We start from the raw sequence: 17441 nt of genomic DNA on the forward strand, positions 1-17441 counted from the left end.
TCCACATTTTATCATAAAGATATATGTATATCTCTAGGCATCACTAGTACTCAGCCTATTTTTGCATCCTTGCAATCTGCTCTCAGAGACTGATACAAACGTCTATGTACCTCCACAATCGGCGGCTAACACAAATGTCGTTGTTCTCTCACAAACTCCACTAAAGGCGGCTTGCACAAATGTCTTTGTGTCTCCGCCAGAGCCGGCTCAGGTACATGGGCGAGCAGGGCGACGGCCCAGGGCCCAAGAGCAAGAGGGGCCCATAATATTTTTTTGAGTATTAAAAATTTAAGTGACAAAACAACTAGAGTTAAAAAGAAAGGAAATTGCACCCTATATACATGAAAAAAACATAAATACACTAACTAACCAAAATTTCCCCCTCTCTCTTACTTTCTCTTCCTATCTCTTTCTATTCTCTCTCCCAAAATCTAAATTTTTTTTTTTTGGTTATTTGGTAAATAAGCCCTAAAAAGAAATCAATGATGTTCGTATGCTTTCTTTTTGTCAAAGGATGTTCGTATTTACTGATTTCTCTTCCCCCATTAAAATTTTTCATTCCCCATTAAAATCTCATTTCCCGATAAACATTTCTAATTTTTATTGTTCTATGAGAGCATGCTTTGTCTTTTTAATTATTCTTTTTCTTGAATAAAACTTTTAGTATTTTAGACGGATCAAAAATTTTAGTCGTTAATACATATCACTTCTTTTTAGTACTTGATAATTAGATTTTGTTGAACATTTTAACAAATTTTTGAAAACAAGTGCTAATACAAATTTGAGATCTGATGGTATACAAACATTTTCTATGAGATAATTGTTTTAATATAACTCTAAATCATTTTGTCCAAAAAAAAATACGACTCTAATCACTTCTAAGTTCTAATCTTCTTTATATATAGGGTTGACATCGATTAGCCCCCTAAACTATTCATACCAACAATCAGTCCACCCAAACTTTCTACCTCATCAATTGTCTACCTAAACAAATTGTTTCATCAATTGTCCACAATTTTAGTTAATTAAACCAAATCACGTTTACTTACTCAAATGGCGTTTTAAAAACTGATTGCCCAGTACCATAACCGGATTAATAATAAACCCGACCCTAATACTACTATAACCCGGTTTCCCATTAAAATATGTTATGTCGCTAAAGCTTCTTTTTCCCAACTAAATTCAAGTCCATCTTTTGATTTGGGGGAAACTTAACCGCGACCATGGAGCAAAGTAGAAAGGAATAAGAGCAAGCGAAATCTGGGTGACTCATCGATTCCTTTCTTAATTTCTTATGTTGATAATTGTGCTTACGGTTGGTCGTTTATGTTCTAGGGGAAAATAGGAGATGGAGTGGAAACATGAAAAGTGAAGGTTCTTGTTCAAGGTGAAACAGAGAGTTTATTCATGGTGTTCCATCACGCTGTTGGTGTGGAAAGCTATGTAGCACTGGGACGTGGGTTTGAGTGACGTCCCGGTACCGGAAACGTGGAGACGTATAATAATTACGGGAACAGCATGGGAACGGTGCTGGGAAAAGACAGAGAACTAAGAAGATTTAAAAGCTTTGGTTAAGATAGAGAAAAGTGAAGAAGCGGTGCTTTGGAGAACAATGGATGTCTAGATGCCATTACATAGCTTTGTTGTAAATTTTTGTAATTGTCGATGCTAAGAGAATGGTCTTGTAACTTGGATTTATGTGTTGTTTTAGAACACCTTTATATCATTTCGATTCATCACAAGCAACCTGATCTTCCTTTTTTTTGAACAAGCAACCTGATCAATAACATAAAAAACCCGAGGAAGAACGTACATTTTATACACAAAACCATAACATTCATTTCTTACAACCATGAAAAAAGAACGTAATCTAAGGCCGCTTCTTTGAACTCAAACCCAGACCAGAAAACTGTAACTTGAGTAACACGAATGCTCTCCTCTTGAGATGCTTCTTCTTCATCAATCGTCGCCTTCGCCGTAGTTACAGAAACATGGACCCAATTTCCTACATCTGCGTCGTCGTCGGCCTCCATTGGCGAAGTCACAACAACTGGTGAAATACCTTCTCGATTTCCTTCATGGTCGGTCCTCCATTAATCATTCATGAACCACCCTAAATCGGGTGGTAGTATTATAGTCGGGTTCAGTATTTAGCGGGTTATGGTATTGGGCAATCAATTTCTTAGACGCGATTTGTGGAACCAAATCGTGATTTGGTTTAATTAACTAAAATTGTGGACAATTGATGAAACAATTTGTTTAGGTAGACAATTGATGAGGTAGAAAGTTTGGGTGGACTGATTGTTGGTATGAATAGTTTAGGGGGCTAATCGATGTCAACCCTTATATATAAAGTTAAGTTTGCTCTCTCCTGGTGAAGCCACCTAGGATTCCAGGTCATAAATTTGCTATCTCATGTTTCGACACGTGTCCACTTTAATAAAACGTTCATTAAACCTCTATCATTGTGGGCTTTGTTTGTATATCGTGTGATTGGGTTGTGTAACTGGAAAGTGTTCCGGCCCGATGTAAATGAGTTCCCTCTAACACTTTTTTTTTTGTCAAACAAGCTTCAAGATTCATATATCTAAACGCAAGAGTTCGGTACAAGAGGGGGAAGAGAAGAGTACAAAGCAGCTTTCGCAAGAGAATCAGCCACAGTATTGTGTTCTCGCCCAACAAAAGAGACATGGAAAAAAGAAAAGGAGAGTGATAGAGACTCGATATCCATGAGAACCCCAAAGAGCTCCACGGGATATGACTTCGAGTTTAAAGCTCTAACGAGCTCGCGAGAGTCGGTGCGAAACCAGACGGTGGAGAAACAGTTGCGCTTAGCATCCAGGACTGCTTCCCTCATAGCCAGCGCTTCCGCCATGAGGGGGGATGAGACACGGGTCAAGGCTCGGGATCCTTTGCTGTGTATATCTAGAGATCGATCATTGAACCACCAGCCCGCTCCTGCTCTAAGGTTGCTTGCAGCCCAAGCTGCATCCGTGTTGCACCAGATCACATCTGTGTCGAGGGAGGGGGGAGCTTCGGTTGGGTGGGTTATTCGTGCAGGTGGGGGAGTGGTAACTTGTGCCGCAAACCACTCCCTTGCTGAGAGAATGGCCTTTCCCACTGCCACCTTTGCTGTTACTACTCTGTTTTCAAACACAAGCAAATTCCGAGATGTCCAGATATTCCACAACAGCCATGATGTCAGATTACCTGCAATACCTGTTGGTGGGAGGCAAATGGCGGTGGCCATGATCGTGAAGGCTTCTTGTAAAGTCGTTACATGGTCAAAATTTGGGGTAACGCTTAGAGGTGCCAAAACCCAAACCTGTCTAGCAAAAGGGCAGTCAAAGAAGAGATGGATAGCGTTCTCCGGCTCAAGGCAATGTGGGCATAGACCAGAAACATTGATACCGCGACGAAGTAGATCGTCACCTAAGGGAAGCGCTCCCCTGGCCATCTTCCATAGAAATAGTTTCTGCTTCGGGGATGTGTTCTCCCGCCACACATGCTTTTGCCACTTGAAGGAGGTAATCTGTGGGAGTGGTTCCTGTTGGCTGTCGTTAACTTCTCGGAGTGCATAGTAGCCAGACCTTACACTATAGATCCCTGTCTTTGTCTTATACCAGCAGTAAGAATCTTCTACATTAAGGAGACTCGGCTTGATGAGGTATATTTGTTGAGCTACATCAGGGAAGATAGATTCAACCAACTGGTGGTTCCATTCTCCCGCTCCCCGCGTGATCAGGTCAGATACAAAAAGATCTCTACTCTCTTCCGTTGGCGGTCCAAAGGGCATGGTTCGTGTCGAGGGTGATATCCAAGAGTCAGACCAGATTTTGGTCGTATTCCCATTTCCAATAGCCTTGCCGACCTGCAGTTTCAGGAGTTTGCAGCCCGCTATCACGCCTTTCCATCCGTGAGATGCTGATTTGGGGCATGTTGCCGACAGGAAGCTGGTGCTATGGCAGTATTTGCCAATGAGAAGTCGGGCCAGGAGACACTCCGGTTCCGTTAGGATTCGCCAGGCGTTCTTAGCCAGCATAGCTGTATTGAAGTCTTGGATGTCACGAAAACCAAGACCACCCGCATCCTTGTGTTGAGCTAGAGAGTCCCAAGATATCCAACGAATCTTCTTTACATCAGGATCGTTATCCCACCAAAAGCGAGTAAGAGCAGATTGAATTTGATTACACAGTCCGACAGGGAGTTCAAAACATGACATCGAGTATGTCGGAACTGCGGAGAGTACCGACTTTAACATGGTTAGCTTTCCCGCTGCTGAGAGTCGGCGAGTGGACCATGAGGCTGCTCGTATCTTGATCCTATCAACGATCGAGGTGAATAGATCTCGTTTCCTCCTTGTGAACAACTCAGGCAAGCCAAGATATTTTCCCACACCTCCTTCATTTTCAATACCAAGGGTTTGTTTGACTCGAGCTCGAGTCTCCTGTGGTGTTCTTGAAGAGAAGGAAATGGAAGATTTTGTTGAGTTGATGAGTTGGCCAGAAGCTCGCTCATAATCTTTGAGGATCTTGACCAAGGCCATGCAGGAGTCGGTGGATGCTTTGGTGAAAAATCGTGTCGTCAGCGAAGAGGAGATGGTTGATCCGTGGGCAGTGATGTCCGATTTTCACCCCGGTGAGTTCTCCACTGTTTTGTCCTTCCCGGCATAGTCCCGACAGGACCTCTCCGCATAGGATGAATATGTATGGAGAGATCGGGTCTCCTTGGCGTATCCCTCGGTGTGGTTGGACGCAGCCGTGAGCCGTGTCGTTGACTAAGAAGGAGTAAGATACAGTAGTGATGCATTCCATTACCCAATTCACCCAGATTGGGTCGAAGCCAAGTTTTTCGAAGACAAGTCGGATAAAGCTCCATTCCAGTCGATCGTACGCCTTGCTCATATCCGTTTTGACCGCGATATAGCAGTGTTTCTCAGCCTCGGATCCCTTAAGATAGTGGAGGATCTCATGTGTGATAAGGACATTATCTGCGATTGCTCGTCCCGGGAGAAAAGCCGATTGGTTCTCGGAGATAATGTGGCTAAGTACAGGTCGTAGCCGGAGTGACAAGATCTTTGAGATTATCTTGTAGTAGACGTTGCACAGTGCGATGGACCGATATTCTGATACTTTCATTGCATTTTGGGTCTTAGGGATGAGCCGTACATGGGTTTTATTGATTGAGTTGGGCATTTTCCCAGATGCGAAAAACTCCTTAATCTCCGCTACAATGGCTGGGCTCACTGCAGTCCAATTTGCTTGGAAGAAGGATGCTGAGAATCCATCGGGACCTGGTGCTTTATCCGGATGGATAGAGAAGAGAGCTTTTTTGATCTCTGCTTCTGTTGGTGAGCTGAGTTCCCTCTAACCCTAATCAGCAAAGAAACCAGGTTCGTCTTTTCTCTACGTGCGACGGGGAGTGACGTTTGTGATTCTTCTCAGGACCTGAAACGGTCTGATTAATGGCTCTGTGTTTAATTCCATTGATTCACACCTCCACGATGTGTCTTCAAAGCATTGTTTAGATCTGAGAGGCGGTGTGGTTTCGGTATAAATATATGTGAGATCCCTCTCCTGGAACTCATCTTCTCTTCTTCATTTGGGTGAGCTGCTATGACTCAGTTTTTGATTACTGTTGGTGTTGAGTTCCTTCTGTTTAATAATCCCAATCGTTTATCAATCTCTATATTATATCCAATTTTTTTGGGGTAAACAAATTGAAAGTTGCATAGATTTCTTGCATATAATATTTTTTCTCTTACTCTCACATTTAATCCTTCTCCAATGAACTAATATGATCTACTGTGAGGTGAATTATATTTTCTACTCCTCTTCTTTCCACGTTTCTTAACTTATATAAGATCTTAGATGCCCATTAAAATACTTTGGATAACATTTTTTTTTTGCTTTTTTTTTTGGTTTCCTATGAACTGACCAAATTGTCTTGATTTGGTTTTTGTGTAGAGCTTTTGTATACTGGTAAAACGCTGATGAAGTTCAAGAAAAGGAGTAGCAGAGCTAAGGGTCTGACTTTCCACCCCAGAAAACCAAGAAATCTCGCCAATTTTCTGAGAGTTTTTATCCATAAATGGTACTTTGTTCGTTCTCACTCTACAGCTTTTCTTTCTCTCAACATGTAAGATAGGAAATCTATGTACATGTAAAAAATTGTGATCTACAGAGGTTTACTGGACTTTTATACGTTAGATAATCCTCCACTCATATCTTTGTACAAAGATTATGCTCATATGTATGTGCTGAGTATATGAATAGTCTTCTAGATACACGAAGTTGTTGAGATACATAATCAATTCACATATAGATTTTTATTTTGTTCATGATCCCTGTTGTGTTTTTGATAAACATATGCATATATGATAGTGCTGATGAAAAAAATTAGTAATTGTTTTAAAATATCATAAGATTTGGAGCATCTTAGGATGAAAAGAGAAGCAAGCACATATAGATAAAAATTTGAGCGTTGTGCTAAGAGTTGCTTGCATATCTTTGTTTCTTTTTTGCTCTTTTGTTTTCCCTGTTTTTCTACATTCTATTTAATAATAAGTTTTAAATGTCAGATAAACCATATTGTCTTCAATTAATTCTAGCAGAGGAAGTAACAACAGGCTCTTATGAGTTATGACGTCCCTGAGGCTACGGAAACATGGTCAAGATGTGATTCATTGGTTTCTTCAGTTTAGAGTCCACAAAATTCATGTTCTATCAATTTTGTGTTCTACTTTTGAATCTTCAGTTGTAAAAAGGAAGAACAGATATAGCAATGTACCAATTTTTATTGAATGAAGCTATTTTACTTATGTTTCTTGCAACTTTCTTACATCTTTGTTCCTTATTTAATTTCTGGGTGGCTACTATATATGTTGTTAACATTATGCACAATTTTATTGTGGTATCAAAGAGATGACTTCTAATGGTTCATGAAGAGATCCTGATGGTGATATCCCTCAGGGTTGGTTCCTAGATTACTTTTATGGTTTTCCCAATTTGTGCAGTTTACATGTTTGGTACAGATGAAACAGGAGGAACACAACTTGGGATCTTTCTCATGTTTGATTTTTTAACATGACAAAACAATAGCTTGGTTGTCTTTAGGTGTATATATATAAAGATGTAAGAATACTTCTTTTTAGCCATGGACAGTGATTATGTCAAAGAGAGTGTTGGCTGAAACAGATGCATCTGAAGGAAGGGACGACTGATTTTAATGCAGTGAGTCAGTATCTATATATATGTAAGAATAATTTTTTCCCACTGATATCTGTTCCTGGGAGAACATATATACAGTCTTTACCCTTCAGCGTTTTTTCATTGGTTCTTCGTTTTAATTATATTATAGTTTTGTTCTAAGAAATAAAAAAAACATCGGTTATATATCATGCATTAGTGCATTATCATGTGACATCACAACTAAAATATAAATAAAAACCACAACATCAATTTTTTTTTACTTTGGTAATAACTATTTTAATCAACAGCCAATTTTTAGATAATAATAAGATTATGATCTCTGTTCAAAATTGGTTTATATATATATATATATATATATATATATATGTGTGTGTGTGTGTGTGTGTGTGTATGTATGTAAAAATATAGATGATGCAATTACATAAAAACAGACTTAGAGCAAAGTGGAACAAATAAATTTGAAAAGACATCTGCGAAAGTTGTGAATTCAATGGTTTTAAATCTAAAATAGAATTATGATTGGTGGTACATTTAAAAATTTTTTGCATCAAACTTTATATAGTAAGACAAATGATTATTAAGATCATGGGTCTAAATATTTGGGTTGTAAGTACGGAAATTTTGTTTTAAGAATTTATTTTGTAGAATTTATGTTTTAGTGACGTAGTTGTAAGTTTGTAATATAAAAAGATATTACAATTTTTAACCTGTATTTTAAGAAAAAATATATTTTAAAAGGATTGTATATTTAAAGGTGAGTGTCAATTAAATTAATTGGAAACAGAATTTATAAAAAATCAAGTGAAATAAAACATTTCTATAATCCATCCAATCAAATACATAACTAAAATTTAATCTTTTTTTTTTCATTTTGCTCATCACCATATATATAATTTCCAATAACAAAAATATCAGAAATTTTGATATTAATTTTTTTGAAAATTTTTAAGACAGGAAAAAATAAACAATTGATAATAATTTTATAATTGTCTATGTACTTATTGTTTTATAATAGATTATACCATTTATATATCAAAATAACATAAATGCAAAATATATAATAAAAATTTTAAATTTAAATAGAAACCCCGGATGTAGCCCGGGCCGACCCTAGTCCCTTATATGAGCATGATAATATTTTAAGCATTTGGTTTCATTTTCTTGATAAGTTGTACAATTATGCTATGAATAAACAATATTTTAAAAGGTTAAGGGCCTATTTTGAAAAATTGTCCCAGGGCCTATACATCGGTTAAGCCGGCCCTGGTCCCCGCAATCTCACAAAAGGCAGCTTATGCAAACATCTTTTTGCACACGCAATCCTCACACACAAACTCACATTTAAACATATATTTAAGAGGTTAATATCATTCTTTTCATTTAACCACTGAATCCTTTAAAATATCCAGCTTAAAAAGTATAAAATAATAAACAAATAACACTCTTAGCTAGACTCGATTCACATATACGGAACAAGTTTTGAAACTAAATTATATACATAGTAGAATTTCTACACTAGTACGAAATTAAACAAAATAGTCTTCACCTTATCAATATGGAAAAATGGTGTCTACAAATCCAAATTGTTCAGACATATTCCAAATCTAAAACCAGGGCAAAAACTCATGTCACAAAGGCATTCGAAGAGTTAAAAATGGGTATTCGGTAGTCTGGTCAAAGTTAACAGAAAAGTTTATTGTCTGGTCAACGGTCAACTTGATCAAATCTGAACCAAGCTGGTTATCCCTCATCAGATTAAAATTAAATTGGACCAACTGATTATCCTTAATGCCTTAATGGAAATCGATTTCAGTTGAACCAACCAGTTAACCTAAATTAGAATCAATTTCAATAACCAACGAGGCTTAACCGAACCAAACCAAATCAATTTAAACCAATGTGTTGATCGGTCAACAAGTTTGTTTTGTTTTTCTTTTCTTTTTTTATCGGTCAACAACAAGTTGCTTCGTTCGAGTTGTCGATTCACCGGCAACGGTCACCGGCGGCTTACAAGCGGTCAACGGTCACTAGCAGCGACATAAAACGGTGGCGCATGGAAGTCGCGCGCGGAGGAGGGGGTTGATTGTGATGGTGGTCCTGTTTTTTTTTTTCCGAAATAACAAGCGGTTGGAGAGATATGAGCGATTTACTAAATGGTTACATCAAAACCAATCAGAAAGGAAGTTTTCGGTGATACAATCGGCAAGTGACAGTGGTGATTGGTCGATCTAGACTCGGGGCGACAGTGACTGTGACGGCTCGTCAACGGATCTCATCAACGGTTTGATTTATACTCTTTAAGTTTTTGTAGAAAAATGAAAATGCTACAATATATGTTTGTTGTAGACTTCAGTTTTTTAGACTATACAATCTACTTTACCAATATGTATTTTATTTTTTTGTCAACTTACCAATATGTATTTACACAAAAGACTTAGGTTTCATACAACTCTGTTGGGCTTTGTTGGGCCTTATTGGCCTGATACTAGTGGACCAAAATTTAAATCGTTACAAAAAAGTATATCCATAAACTACATCTTCATTTGTAAGTTTCGTCTTGACCGTTCTGTAGGTTTTAATATCTCCAAATTAATTTGGAAAAACACTATAATAATACACATTATTTTTGAATACGTCAAATATTCAAATCAAACAGTGAAAAAAATAACATTACAAGGTTTAAATATTAAATTAAGCTATTGAGTCTTGAACTTTTAGTTAGAAAATTTAGAGATATTCTAATAGAGAGCTCTCAACATAAAATTCTCAAAATACATATATATATATATGTACATATATTAAAAATATTAATATTCCATTATAATATTTTAAGTTTACGAAAAACTCAATCAAAAATATCTCAAAGGAGATACTTTTCACTGTAACTTTGAAATACGCATTATTAAATTAGTGTATATTTTTTGTTTTCTTTGTTTTTTTCTTTGAGAACTCCATGTTGGAAAACTTCCCATTCAAATTTCTCTTATATTTTTTTAAAAAAATCAGATAGTAGTTGGCATCACGTACGAGTTTCAATTTTTTTTTAATCCACGAAACACTTTTGACGTTATGAACTTTTGGTGTCGATATAAGAAAAAGATATATCCATTTTTTTGTAACAAAAGATATATCTTTATGTTTAAATATGGGAGAATTTGCCAAATAACTAAGTTTGAAAAGAAAATTAAGTTCAGAACATTAATTTTGATATAATTCAATCCATCACAATTATGTCAAATTTTATTATCCCGTACTACTATTTTATTGTTCAAGTTGCGAGTAATACGGAAAGAAAATTGAAGACATCGATAATTTGACACACCAAAATTAATTATCACACAACATAATATCACCAACACCACACGCTTGTTTACCACATAAATATGCATCCGATTTTTCTACATCATATCACTGAAATAGAATAGGATTCCAAATCAACTCACATCTCGTAAATACTAAACTTTACTCCAAACTTCTACCCCTAAATAATAAACCTTAAACTTTAAACATCACCCTCCCATCTAAATATTAAACCCTAACTCCTAACTACTGAACTCAAAACCCAAAATATAAACCATAAACTCAATCATCAAAATCTGAAAATAGTATATAATATTATGTAATATTAAACTAAACTCGGACCTAACTTTTGAATAGTATAGGACTCTAGCCCAACACACAACTCCTAAACCTAAATTTTAAATATTAAACCCTAAATTGACATCACTAAACCCAAACCTCAACCCTCACCTTCCAAATACTAAACCCTAAATCCTAATCATTAACCCTAAACCCAAGTAAAAATCCTAAACCCAAAAAGAATGGAACAAATACATAGTATACTACATACATATTATAGAACATTTTTTATTAATCGTCAAATGGAACGATACATGATAGAGTCACTAAACCCAAACCTCAACCCCCACTTCCAAATACTAAACCCTAAATTTTAATCACTAAACCCTAAATCAAAGTATAAACCCTAAATCCAAATAGGATGGAAAAAATACATAGTATATTACATATTGGAGAATAAAATAATACATTATTTATTAATCATCAAATGGAATGATAAATGATAAAAAAAAATAATAACAAACTATTTCGCATTACATAACATGAATAGAACATTCATAATACATATTGTTTTACATTTCTATTCCATACGCATATAATAGAATATAACACAATGTTACAGAAACAGTTCATCTTCTCCGATCAATTCTACGTCATTCACAACAACAAAGATAAGTGTAACTGGCGATTTTCGTGGGAATAGCACATGTAACCACCTAGTAAACCGAATAGATTAGAGTGATTGAAGGAAGAGTTGGCGAACCTCGCGACTGCGCCGTTTACATTGTCGGTGACTCCATAGATTTCAGATGTGCGACCGTCAGTAGCCAAGCTAGCCGTTACAGATGAACATTTCCTAGGCAAAGCTATTCCAGAAATTGTATTGGTGGTTACACAGTGGATAAAATAATAGGAAAGAATCCGCTCACGTTCTACAAGCTATGTGATTCTCCAAAAGTCATGATATACGTGTGTTAGGTAAGTATTATTAATTGTTTTTTTGTTACAGGTTTTACCGGTTGGTCATAAAAGCAATATGACAAAATTCTATATTATTGAGATGATATATCAGTGAGTTAGAGGTTTTAAATAGAGAGTGAATTATAATTTGTTTGAAAGTTATAGGATGCAATCTATATTATTAAAAGCCAAGTACACATATAGAATATCTCTTAGACTTTCACAATATTTACAATCATATGCCACTAAAGTAATAAATTTATTTGCTTTTTAGTATTTTGTCTTTTAGGGGTTGATTAATGCATATCCTAAATCTAATTTTAACTAAACAAAACGACAGATATTAACTAACCAAATCAAAAACATAATCTCCCACAAATAATAACAAACTATTAAAAGAACTTAAAATATAGAGAAATAATTTAAAAATTAGCTTCCACGTTATTCGGTCTTATAATACATATACATTACCATATATAAACAAAATCAATGCTTATTACTATAACTTATCAATAGAATATTTTGCATATATATTAGGCGTGATTCACTTCTGTTTTAACCATCCTTATTATAAGCTTTTTGGAATATTGTCATCAATTAGTTTATAAAAAAAATATTCCAACAATATCAGCTTCATATTTTGCATATAGTATTAACTATATTCCCATGATATGTTTTTCAAAATAGGTGGGTCAAATTATATTCCTTCCTATTGGATTTTTAGAATATTTGTAACTCATTTTTAGTTTAATCCAAACGCATATATAATAATAATACATTTCATCATACATTTTTAAAAAATATATAACATAATACAGTAACAAAATATACGATATGAATAGTAAATTAAAGTAGCACAAGAAAAACTCATAAATTGTTGTGTCTTAAAATATATATACATAAATCGTTAAACAAACATTTGTGCGGTTGCACGGGTCAAGCTCTAGTTTCCCTTTAAATAATCAACACATACTTTCATCTTTAAAATAAACAATGCACATTTTCTCACCCTACCAAGGAATGGAATAAAGAAAGAGACCTACATATATAACAATTTCTAACGTAGAAGTACAAGAAAAGAAAACATTTGCTAACTTACATTAAAAAAAAACATTTGCTATACTACAAAAAAATATGGGGAAATTCCTAGGTTTGCTGTACTCGCTTCTTCTCTTCTCTTTTTCCTTCAAACCCTCGTAGTTGTTAATAGCGCCAAGTGTTACGGAAGCTTAGCCAGCAACAGCAGCTACACTCAGAATCGCCGCAATCTCTTCTCTACTCTTGCTAATAAAGTCCTCACTAACGGCGGAGTCTACAACGCTTCACTCAGCAGTTTATGCTCTTGGCCTCTGCGCAAGAGGCTTCAAGCCAAAAGCTTGCCTCAGTTGTCTCGAAAGATTGACTTTGGAAACACAAAAGGATTGTCCAAACATCATGGATTCGTTCGTTTGGGGCAGTGACGATGAAGACCGTGTTTCTTGTCTTGTACGTTCGTCAAACCACTCTTTTGGGAACCTCGAGCTTAGTCCTCCTGTTACAGGGATAAGTCCAGATCAAATCGAGCCATCTATAAACATGACCCTTTTCATGCAACAGTGGGAGTACACGGTTAATAACACCCTCGTGGCTGCCACAAAAGCTAATACTTCCTCTGTACATAAGTACTACAGTGCCGTAAAAGCCGAGTTCACAGCGTTTCCGAATGTTTACATGCTGACGCAATGCACGCCAGACATAACTTCCCAAGATTGCAAGCAATGTTTGGAAGCTTGTCTTAAATACTTTAGAGAACAGTTTCGGGGCAGAACAGGGGGCATGGTTAGTCTTCCGAGCTGTTTCTTCAGGTGGGATCTATTTTCTTTCCATGGTGTTTTTGATAATGTTACGAGATTTTCTGCACTTCCTAGACCTCAGCTTCAGGAAAAGGGGAGCTCTATACCAAATAAGAAAGGTAAAACATATGTTGTAAACATAATAAAGATGTAGCTTTCAGAAAGAAAAAAAAAAAAAAAAATATATATATATATAATAAAGAGGTTCTCAGACTAATTTACAAGGATTTAAAAATTTCAGGAAGAAGCATGCACTGGGGAATTATCACGATAATTGTGGTTTTTACTTTCTTTAATCTTGTGGTATTTATTGGTTTCTACAAAGTAAAGTCTTGGACGAGAAAATTAAACAACGGAACAAATGGTAAGCGCACCTTGTTTCTTGCTCCCGTCAAGCTTTGTAATGACTTATTTCTTTTCATTATAGTTGGTTGTGCAGAATACTCTGATTCAGATGGTCAACTTATGTTACGGTTCAATCTTGATATGATCTTATTGGCAACGGCTGACTTTTCGCCTGAAAATAAGCTTGGGCAAGGTGGATTTGGAACTGTCTATAAGGTAATATAATATAAATTCTATAAATTAATATTTGAAAAAATAATAAAATAAATTTATAAAACATTGGTTTCAAATTACAGAAAATAAGAAAATTAAGAAAAAACTTAGATAAATGTATAGTCCCATTAAAAACCTAAATTAATAATTACTATATAAAACTTATATAAATTCTATCTAAACATAAGCAACACAATTTTTTATTTATAATGAATATAAACTCTAATTTTTTTTCATTTTGATGTTGTTTTCTTGGATTACATATAAAAAATGCTTTTGTATTCTAAGATAGGTATTACACAAAATATATCAAATAATCTAATAAAAAGAAATTCAGATGTATAAATTTAGTCAATATACAATGTATGAACTAAAATATTTTTATCAAAAAAGTATCTTTAGAAAAAAACTAGAAAAGCCAATTATCTTTAAATTAATAACTTTTCAGATTAATAAATTCATAAAAAAGTTTTTTTTTTAGTAAGAACTTTATAAATCAATATAGTTCTCACATTATTAATATATAGAGTTGTTATCTATTATTGAGATCTTGGTCTTGGATGAGTAACAAATCTTGAGAATGTGCCGGTTTCAGGGGACACTACTTAACGGGAAAGAGATAGCGGTGAAGAGATTAGCCAGAGGTTCAGAAGGAGGTATAGAGTTTAGAAATGAGGTTTTACTCTTGACAAGACTCCAGCATAAGAATCTGGTTAAGCTGCTTGGTTTCTGTAATGAAGGAGATGAAGAGATTCTTGTCTACGAATTTGTCTCCCACTCAAGTCTTGACCGCTTTATCTTTGGTAAGACTTCGAAAGACCATAGCCGGAACAGAACATTTATATGAAACATTCTAATATAGTATACAAGAGCCATACAGTAAAAAGAAGTATACAAGAGCCATACTTTAAAAAACTTATAAATTAATTCTCTGATATAACATACAGTAAAAAAATTCTGGAAGATATATAATAGTAAAAATATTATTATAAAAAGATAAAATGTAATATTATATAAAATTATAATATAATTATTTATTTATTTTTTATTCTAAAATAATTTTGGATAGGCTCTGTGAACTGCATTTTCTTTAGTTTTTAGAGACTCTTAGCGATAAAAGTGTTTCTTCTAAATCTGCAGATGAGGAAAAGCGTTCACTTCTTACGTGGGAAGTGAGGTTTAAAATTATAGAAGGCATTGCTCGAGGTCTTGTTTATCTCCATGAAGATTCTCAGCTGAAGATTATTCACCGAGACTTGAAGACAAGCAACATCCTTTTAGATGCAGAGATGAATCCAAAAGTTGCAGATTTTGGGACAGCGCGGCTGTTTGAAACCGATGAAACTCAAGCTGAAACAAAACGTAAATTAACGTTATTATATGCACATATGCAGTGGATATATGGCTCCTGAATACCTGAATCATGGGCAAATATCAGCTAAATCTGATGTATTTAGCTTCGGTGTTGTGCTTCTAGAGATGATAAGTGGTCAAAGAAATAATAGCTTTGAAGGAGAAGGAATTGCACTTTTTGTAAGTTTTTTTCACATAACAATCTTTGTGTATCTTCAAACCTATGTAGAAAGTAAGCATATAACTTTTCTTTTGGTTCAGGCATGGAAGAGATGGGCTGAAGGAAGGCCTGAGGTTATAATTGATCCTTTATTGGTAAAAAATTCTAGTGTCGAGATCATTAAGCTGATCCAGACTGGTTTGTTGTTTGTTCAAGAGAACGCAACAAATAGACCAACAATGAGCTCTGTAATGGTTTGGCTTGGCAGTGAGACCATCACCATTCCCTTGCCTAAGGCTCCTGCTTTCACAGAGAGTCATTCTCAATCTGAAGATGGTGCAATGTCCTCACAGAATTGAGTTCTCGTTGAGTTATCAATTGTTAAATTATATGTTGTTTGAAGGTGTGACAAATATTCTAATTGAATTTAATTTAGAAAAGTAGTAGTAAAAAGTATGAATAAATACAATTTTAAGTTCTAGAACCCTCAACAAAAACGTTTTTGTTTCACACAGAGTAGCATTTTGACTTTTGTACACAAATTAAAAAATGATTACTATTAATTTATATATTTAATAATTATATTTATTTTACCAATAATATTTTAGATAAATAAAACTATTTATAAATTTAAAACAATTTCTAATTTTTATTAATACTAAAAAGATATAAATTGCATTAGAATTAATAAGTGTTACTTTACGTAATAAGAAAATGTGTCAAAATGACTTTTTGGATTGTCAATCGAAAGGAAGTATTTTGATTGACAATTTCTTATTATAATTTCAATGAATCATAATATGCCCCTCCAAAGATCGGTAACTGAAGTTTTCAACGCCGAAAGAAGAAGTTGGTATCTATGAAGCCATTAGTTAAAAGGAAAATAAAAGTAAAAGACATATAAGGTAAATAAGAGAACATATTTTTCCATCTATATAAATAATTAACGTCTGATCTTAATTTGTAAGAGTCCTTTGACGGTAAAACAAAAATAGAGAAAGGAACGAGACAGAGATTTTTTTCTTAACACCGACGTTACATCATCGTATAATCTAACTATATTACATATGATGATCAATTATAACATGCAAGAAATTATATAGTTTAGAATTTAAATCTTAGACTTGGATGTAGAATTTTTTAAACTTTAACTTTTAGGCTATAACGTTTCTACAAAGAAAAGAAAGACTTTTCTTCCCTTTAGTTTTCGCTCACACGTAAACTATGTGGCGAAAGATTTTGTTGTCCGTATTACTCAAAGTCAAGTGGCATGCAGTGTCATCCAAAGTTCAAGACTTGTAAAACAACGTCGTTTCCATTTCCAAACAATATTATTACTTTTTGGCCGAAGACTTAAAATTCGAAAAAAAAAAAAATTTTGAACTGATTCTTATTTCCAAAAAATATTAAGAAGTAGATTTGAGTGGAGTCAACCAGACAAGCAGCCAACTTGAAAATTTCTACAAGAGTTAGTATAGACAAGTAGATCTGAATCGAGTCAAGTCGTCAAGCAGCCAACTTGGGAATTTCTAATGGAGTTGGTAAACAAGTAGATCTGAATGGAGTCAATTCGTCAAGCAGCCAATTTAGAAATTTCCAATGGAGTTAGAGTGTCATAATTTTTTGTTAGAAACAGAGCTGCCAAATGTTTCTTGTTAGACTTGTTCAGATGGACTATTTCATATTAAATGTCATAGTAAAGTAAAATTTTCCACTATTGTTATTTTAAAATGTCAATTTAGTTTTACATATTATCTTTTTATCCTTAATTAAGTAAAGTAAAACAAC

At 34.6% G+C, this 17441-nt stretch overlaps 2 long non-coding RNA genes and 1 pseudogene across 4 annotated transcripts; all 3 read left to right on the forward strand.

Moving 5' to 3' along the window:
- The first annotated feature begins 931 nt into the window (after nt 1–931).
- On the forward strand, nt 932–1742 carry LOC125606925. The gene is made up of 2 exons (XR_007338177.1): nt 932–1264; nt 1336–1742. It is a non-coding gene; the product is annotated as an uncharacterized LOC125606925 (long non-coding RNA).
- Nucleotides 1743–5184: 3442 nt separating this feature from the next.
- LOC106351384 lies at nt 5185–6820 on the forward strand. Of its 3 annotated transcripts, none has more exons than XR_007338178.1 (3): nt 5185–5605; nt 5967–6093; nt 6614–6820. It is a non-coding gene; the product is annotated as an uncharacterized LOC106351384 (long non-coding RNA). The 3 variants fall into 3 exon arrangements; XR_001271272.3 differs by having other exon boundaries at nt 5206–5605; nt 6581–6820; XR_002652964.2 differs by having other exon boundaries at nt 5283–5562; nt 6581–6820.
- Nucleotides 6821–12707: 5887 nt separating this feature from the next.
- LOC125606926 lies at nt 12708–16131 on the forward strand (annotated as a pseudogene).
- The last annotated feature ends 1310 nt before the right edge of the window (nt 16132–17441 follow it).

This window comes from Brassica napus, chromosome A3, assembly GCF_020379485.1.
Source record: "Brassica napus cultivar Da-Ae chromosome A3, Da-Ae, whole genome shotgun sequence".
Lineage (NCBI taxonomy): Eukaryota > Viridiplantae > Streptophyta > Magnoliopsida > Brassicales > Brassicaceae > Brassica > Brassica napus.